The sequence below is a fragment of the Pinus tabuliformis genome, chromosome 7 (assembly GCF_031772625.1).
Source record: "Pinus tabuliformis cultivar Carrire ecotype Pingquan chromosome 7, CPIR1, whole genome shotgun sequence".
NCBI lineage: Eukaryota > Viridiplantae > Streptophyta > Pinopsida > Pinales > Pinaceae > Pinus > Pinus tabuliformis.
Window position 1 is genome coordinate 1,637,892,515 of NC_142293.1, and position 8,885 is coordinate 1,637,901,399.

Here is an 8,885-nt window from a genome sequence, read left to right on the forward strand (position 1 = left end):
AAATAAATGGATAAAATTACTATTACTTAAAACTAGATTTAGAAAATATTTTTTTGGTCTAACAAAATTTTCCCATAATCCCCTATAAACAAGAAAACAAAAGTTTTTAAATTTTCTAATGTTTCAAAGATGAAGAAAAATGATAAAAATGTTCCTTTTGCATAAATTTGCATGTGTGCTAAATATGCGTCCAAATAAATCTCTAATTGGGTTGGAAGGCTTAAGCTCTCAAATGTCATAAAACTTGAGGACCCTCTTTCTCAAATACATTCATCCTTGGCATTTTTGAATTATGAGTCAAATAACTACATGAAACTACAAATTGTGACAACTAAACAATGATTGCCACTCTATGATTACTATATGGTGACAAAAAGAAGGCATACACATTAATGTTGTTACCGCTAATTGCCCTTTCCAATTGAGCATTAGTAGCAGTTTGAAACTTGTGCTCAAAGACATCAAAATTAAACACCAAAAGTCATCTGACATTTTATCATAAAAGTTATTCCAAGGTGTCACAACCTACAAGATATGCACATTTGATTGTTGTTATTTACGTTTATTCACACATTAACACAAAGGCCACAAAGGAGGTAGGTTAATGTTGAGTAAACAAGCATAATCACTCCATTACTAGTGAACCATTACATTAGTAGGGGATACTACGTTACTAGTGAACCATTATATTAGTAGGGGATACCTCCATTACTAGTGAACCATTACATTAGTAGGGGATACTACGTTACCAGTGAATCATTACATTAGTATGGGATACTGTTTGTGGACATTTCCAATGGCACAAGGATCAAAGTATATTCAGGCTTACATATAACTATGAACCAATCCTCACAACCATTGTAACTAGGGGAAGAAGATCTACTAAAAATCCAATCAAGATAATGTTGACATATAACTACGCATTTTTCACAGCATAAAAAGAAGTACTTTAGAAAGGTGGAACATGGTAGATGAGGATAAGAATTGGATCCTTCGTTGTATTTCTATTTAAACATGTCATTGAATTGAGTGGCATGGATCTCTTCCATAGTAGTCACATTGGAGATTTGGAGATGGATTTTTCTTGAACTTGGGCCAACTTCTTGCCCCACCCCCTCCTCTTCCCCACACCAAGCCCTTGATATTCCCTCTCTAGCGCACAACAGTAAAGTGAGCAAAGTGAGAAAGCTAGTATCAACACCAACATCTCGATGTAGAACATAACAAGTAGCAACAATGACATTGGCCTTCATTAAAATCCTTCTCTCCTCCTCCTTCTCAATGGTGGGCTTCAAGCCGTGCTCGGTCTGCTCAACCTTGAAAGAAAGCACCAAGAATCCTAGCCCTGCTTAGCCACAGAAAAGAGAACGAAAAAACATGTAGGGTGAAGCATGGCTTGTTGATGTGAGAGGAGAGGCCAGTCACCCCAGGGAAAACAAGATTGTTGAGGTCGTAATAAAGGCCTAGCCCTAGGGGGTGAATCTCCTCTTGAGGATAATTTTAATGGTGATTGAAGTGCATGACCCTATTATCAGGGCCATGTTTAGCCACTGGAGAAAGGTATTAACACTAGAGCTAAAGTTTTTCTCATGGAATGACGCCATTGAAGAAAACAAAGGTGATCATGATGACTGAGAATTTAGAGACGATAAGAATGCCTTATGTTTGTGTGCTTGGCTTTGTCTGATCATCTACATTTTGGTTTTCTCCGTTGATTGCAAAGCCACCATAATGGAGTTTGAATCACGTGGATAGATGGAATGTGAATGTAGTTGGAGACTGCAACTCGAGCGCGTCATGGAGGGTGGTGTGCATTAATGAAGTAGCGAGTTGAGGAGAGAGCTACACAGTGACAAAAAAAGATAGAATCCAAATTTAAACGGAGTTAGTTGCCAGCAAAGGGGAAAGAAAGTGGTGAACGTGCTGCCAATAAACTACAAAAAAAAAGCATTTGGGAAAGCCAAAATGTAGCGGAATAAACTACGCCATAGAGGAATGACGTCTATTCCTACAACATAAACTACGCACAATAAATAACAAAAAAAAATCATTATTGTAACTAACTTGACATTATAAACCAAGTATCATTAAATATAAAAAATAACCCGTAGTCTAATTAATAGAAGAAATGATGTTTTTTAGGGCATTTTTCTGGTTAATTTTAACAAAAATCCAGTAGAGGTTTTTAAAACTTTGAGTTTAAGTTGTTTAATTTGTAGAATTCGAGCTCCCCATGAGTTTTTTAGGGTGTTGAATCTATTTATGCATTCCAAAATGTATTTTAAACAACAAAAAATTCATAATTTTGCTTGAAATTGTAACGACAAATTGTAATGGAAAAAATCATTTCTTCTATAAGTTAGACTCCCAAAAAATAATAATTTATTATTATTTATAACCGTTATTGTAATTAACTAAATCCAATAAACAATGAAAACATGTTAAATATCCATCATAGTATATGATTGTTTTAATTGAAAATATTTGTTTCTTTTATTAATGATCATTGACATTAAAGGAATCAGTACAAATATTGATAAGTATTGTTATTGTAGTATTTTTAAAACCAACAATGTAAACTTTGAAACGAGAATTGATATTGTTACCCATTTTGTATAGACAGCAAAAAAGTGACCCGATTTTGAAAAGGGGTGATGCAGAACACACATGTTTTTTTTAGAGCATAGTTTTTGGCACTTTAATTTTTTTTTATGTACATTGCGTTTTAGAATGGTAGTGATTTTCATGCTGATTTAAATAAGTGGTAATTCTGCATCAAGTCCTTTTTTTAAAAGACCTATTTTTTGACTTTAAATTTTCTAATGTATGCAATGTAAATAATTAATTTCTAAATTTAATAATTGTTGAAGTGGTCTTCTTCTTCATATATATATATATATATATATATTTGTAGTGAGGTTTTTATTGTTTTGCATATTTAAAGAAGAAGGTCGATATTTTGAATTTTTGATATTCTACAGATTTATACATCGTTAATTAACTTTTTAATCCACATGAAATAATTATTTATAAAAAAAATAATTTTTAACAATTGACATAAAAATAACCATTTTTAACATAAATATAACTAAAAAACTACATGTTTTGATAATTTTTTCATAATTTTTGCTAGAAATGACATGTCAAAATCACAATTTTTATAGGAAAATTTTAACTAAATATTTTTTTTTGTTTGACAGGGGAATCGGCAACTGGGGTAGCCTCGCAACTTGAGTAACACGGGGTAGATTCTGGCCGCTACCACTATAACCCCTGGGAGACTGCGCCCCGCCCCTCTCCACAGCTCCGGGTTAGTCCGAGGGATTTGAACTCGTGACCTTCAGTACAGAGCTTGCCTTTCTAATGAACTTCACCGCAATGTGATTACAAACTCGCCTACCCCTGTGGGGCTAACCTTAACTAAAAATTGTTAAATAATAGTTTTTTTAATGAATTTCATGTCAAAAAAATAATAAAAATCATAGGCTTTTCAAAAAATAAAGATTAACATAAAAATTAATGCGAAAATCACATAATACAAATATTGAACGCATAACAACCTTAATTGAGTGCTTATTCTTCTCATAAAATGTCAAAGTCAAAACATTACAAGTATAACTAATTAATAGTTACAAAAAGTGATCTTGATTTCCAAGCATAACTTAAATTTAATCAACAATGTCACGTAATCCAAACTTTGTCCTCTAGAGTTTCATCATTGTCTTCTTCCACAATGTATCCAAAGCTCAGGCAGTAAACAAATGTAATATTTTCTGCTTCATTTTTCTCATTTTCCTCTTCTAATGGATCTTTGATGTCTGCTAATCTCCCAATGTATGCCTTTCCAATCATTTCGTGTAATGGTGGTTGGGGTTCCTTTTCCTTCTTTGCCACATGTGATTCACTAAAGTCCCCTTTCTTCAACCCAATTTCTTGCCTTGCATCTGGAAGAAATTGAAGAGCATTAATTCTTTGCTGAATAAAATTGCACTGTATTGGATCTTTTTCAATGGCAATGTAATTTCTTCCTTTTTGAAGGCAACATGCTAGTGTTGTACCTAATTGTCAAGCACAAAATAAATAATGAAGTAAATTAGTACAATGACATATAAATTAAGAAATAACATATTGAAATTCAATTCCATATAATAAAACTTACCTGAGCCAGAAAATAAATCTAGAACCCAATCTCCTTCATTTGAACATATGTCTATAAGATAGTTAATCAATAATTGTGATTTTTGATAAATGTTAACTATCTCTCATTTTGCGTTTTTGTCTTCATATGTTAGTTTTCTCACAACAACATCATAAGTCAGTATTTGGCTATGACTCTTTCCATCTACTTGATTAAAAATCATAGACATATAGCTATCATCTTTTGCCCAACTATCAATATGGATGAAATCACAATCATTTATAAATATTTGATCTTTACGGTCAAGAAGATTTGACTTTTTCCTGTAACATGAAATAGTAAAAGTTCAATTAACTTGTACATAAATGAATTTTTTAACATTAATCAAATATACATTTTAAACGTCTTACCATGTAAGCTGCATCCTTGAATTTATTTTCCTCTTGGAGCTTGACAATAACATTGCCAATTGTGTGTCTGAATGAAATGTCACAAATCTCCATAATGGCCATGACATGACTTTTAGAAATCCCGCAACCACTTTATTAAGAGCTTGATAAGTATAAGGGTCACTATCATAGTCAATGTTTGGAATATTGAAACCATAGGGAATATTTGCAATAATTAGGGCATAATCCCTTTTAGGTATGAGTTTAGCAATGTCTTCACAGTTGCCTTGTATTACTTGATATTGAATAGTGTCAAGGCCATTCAAAATGAAATAAGTAAGAGTTGGACCATGTTCAACATTCTTAAGACGTTACTTCTTCAGTCTTTCGATCTTAATTTTTTCAATAAATGTTTTGAAACTATTTGGTGCTCCATTTGCATCCTTCTTCATCTTTTATAAAATAAACAAATATATGTGTAAGTTCTAAATTAAAAATAGTATACAGACGAATAAAAATGAATGTATAAATCAACATACCTTTTTAAATGCAAGATACTTTTTTTTCGATGTTGATGTAGAACTTGAATCTGGATAGTTGCGTACAACATCATCCCAACTATCTTTATTCAACAATTTAATCATTTGTTCTTGAATTTTCATGTAAACTTTGTGACTGCATAGATAAAGTAAAAAAGGTTAATATAATGATATGTATAACAAATACTACCAAGAACAATATGTTATATTTAAAAGAAAATTATAATCTAGAAATAAATAAAAATAATTCAACAAACTTACTTTTGAAATTCCTCATATATTTCCTCCAATGATAATTCCCTTGACCTCACACGAGATAATATTGCTTTGACAAGTTTTTAATCCTTCACTCCTTGCAATGCTCTTGAAGGTGTGATAGTCATATCTTCTGGAAGCTGCTTCATTTCAGGACCTGATTTACTATTGCTACATATCAATGGTTTAGACCTTTTGACCTTCTAGTTTTTAATGCCAATGTTCTCCCACATGCTAAAAATCTCATTAATTAACTCCCATATCTCTCCAGTTCTAAATGCCAACTAGAAAATTTTATCAACACCTTTGAATAAATCACTAAATTTGCTGCCTTTGCAGCATTTTGAAATAATTTTCTCTTCAATTTGATAGCCTATTTCCATACAACATTACTTTCGGAAATCTATAGTAACATTTATCCTATTCCCACCACATTTTTCTTCAAATTCACTATGAATAAATCTAACCCTTTGGATGAAAGTCATAGACATCCTATATTCATTATCTAAATTATGATCCCATGCCACTAACTTTGCTTCTGTATCTGATAAAACAGGATAAATGATACATTTCATTATTTCAAAACGTGGGTTATTGGGATATTCCTCCATCAATTGTCTTTGAGCTTCTACTGAATGGTTCCCCCCAAGCACATAATAATTGTATTCAAATCATTTTGACTTATCAAATGCTTCTTCATCGGGAACTTGAATTGGATCAACAAGAAGCACATAATTAACCACATGAGCATATGGATTGTACCTTATCAATGTCTTCAAGTTGTGAACATGTAGATGGTGTGACTTTCTGATTTGATATTTACATTGTCCTTCACTTGCCTTATAGATTTGTTTGACATTAAGCTGAAATGTACGACCACCCTCAATTAAGTTTCTCTTTGTCAAGTTTTATCGAATGGAATTTTGTTTTGTTTTCATAATGCCATCCTCTAAATCAGCTCCTGGTGTAATGATTTCTCTGCTTTCTTTTGAAGTTTCACTAGGTTCTTGACTATTGGTAATGACTACTTCAAAATGTTCAACTTTACTTTTTTCCCTCGTAACATTCTCATCATTAACTAGAAAAAAATTATTCTTGGGCATTGTTACTTTTGGTCTTTTACGGTTCTTCTCAGTTCCAATGTCATCCTCAATAATGACAACATATTCTTCACTAACAGTTTCAACTTCCACGTCTTCAAAAGTAACTTATCTACCTTTGCTAGATTTATCCACTAGAGGATTTTTTATTTTATTTATTATTATTATTTATTTTTATTTTTATTTTTATTTTTATTTATTCTTTTTATTATTATTTTGATCCCTTGGATGTAGTGTTGTAGCATCATGAATTACTACATTTTTCTTGTTTGCCATATCTTCTTCTGACACTGAGTAGAAATTGCTGATAACTTTCATAATATCATACTCTATGAAATGAATGCCTCCCAACCTAATTGAACAACTTTCAACAAAAGTCTGCCAAACAAAATATCATATGTCAATAAAAACAAATTTATAAAAATATAGTGAGACAGTTACAAGAATGCAAAACACAAATATAAATAACAATACTTATGATATTTTGTGTCATCTCATTTATGATTTATTTACACAACTTTGTAGATACCTCTTTCGTGTCATACAATGAATATGATAACTGGTATTTAATCCTTTCATGTTACTTGGGCGGTTTTGTAAGTATGTAAACAACTTTTTTTGTCCGGTATCGAACACATGTCTATGACCTTTCCCATCACCTCATAAATTCCATTATCATTAGGTATATCAATATATAGATATATCTGCAAATTTTGGCTTTCTCTTTCTTTCACATACCAAACATTTGATGGAAGTTTCACTTCTTTTGATTTCTTCTAGTATGAAATCATCTTCTTATCGTTTGAGACACTTGAAAGATTTGTAGCCATCAGCTCAGGTGGGGTTCGTTCACCAATGTTTTTTGAAGATCCACCTTTAAGAGTCTTTGGTCTAGAAAGATTCACAAAAATCTTCTTTGATGCTATTTTCCTGAAGAAAAAAAAAGACATATAAATCAGTAAATCACAAAAAAAACTTAAATTAACAACGAAAACGATAAATGATAATTAATTTTATAAACCTGAAAATCGGTCGGCCAACCGAGTCAGCCATTGGGTCTGGCCCCCCTAGTGGCCCAACCACTGCCCCCTTTCCCGAATCCCAGCCCCACCCCACCCCGGTGGCCTAACAACCTGCGGGGGTGGCACAACAATTCCTAGAATCGCCCTGCCACCCCTACGGGCCGCCGACGTGGGGCAAATGGCTGTGGACAGCCCCTGCCCCACCCCGACAACCCAACGACCTGTGGGAGTAGTGGGTCGATTCCCATAATCGTCCCGCCACCCTCGTGGGCCGTTGGGCTGCCAAGGTGGGGTAGCGGCTGTCCGCAGCCCTCCATCCCACCCCGTCTCAAGTCTCACCCTCCTTTCCTTTTTGACCTCATCCATGATTATCAAAATACACCTCTATTATAGTTCAATACATGGTACATAAACAATTGATTTCAAGAGAATATTTTACCTTTGTGGTTGTATCATCATTCATGTCAACTTAAACTCTCTTTCTTCTAGGAATGTTAAGGTATTTTGATTATCATTACTCATACAAATGATAGAATTTAAATGAAACATAGAGAGTCATTATTTCTCTTTATTTTCATTGGCCCCCATGGTGTTCAACATTTGAATATATCCATGTCATAACAGGTCTTACCTTGTGACAGTTGTAGTCTCTAGTTCAAGTCAAAGACCCCTATGCTTGATAATCCATCAATGCCACCAAGTACAAACACGCAACATTAGTTTTTGTATCAAGTTCTATGAAGCATTTTCCTAGAGATAGTGCTTTATTGTTATCGGCACCCTCGAGGGTCGTATAGTTTTCTATTTCACAATTCATCTAGTTACAACATCTATAGTTCTCTTTTGCACATTTGTTATGCTCATAAAATAACCAACTACCTTTTGTCAACTATTGTAAAAATATTTTGATAATTTCACGAGCATGGACATGCTTGCCTCATTACTATAAAGAAAATAATATTTCTATGCATGATTGCATTGTAGGTGGTTTATCCTTCTTCCTATAGGGGATGTTCTTATGTCACATGCTCTCTCTCTCTCTTTCTCTACAAATAATTGGTTCAATAGTAGTAGCTAAAGAAAAAAATGATGTATTTAAGCTACATGTAGACTTCTCCTAACCTCACAAATCATGGGGAAATTGTTGTCACTTAAAAATAACTCACAAAGTTATACTTGTGATTACCATATAAGTCATTGTTACCAATGGTAAAGTTTTATTACATGGAAATCTATCACAACCTTCAATGGAGAACCAAAAATTATGCATTTTTTTGTAGGTGGGTTCTCCTTCTTCCTCCAAGGGATGCTCTCTCTCTCTCTCTCTCTCTCTCTCTCCAAAGAAGCTAAAGAAAATAGGGATGTATTTGAGCTACATGTCTTCTCCTAATCTCACACATCATGGAGCAATTGTTATCACTTAAAAATCACTCACAAAGTTC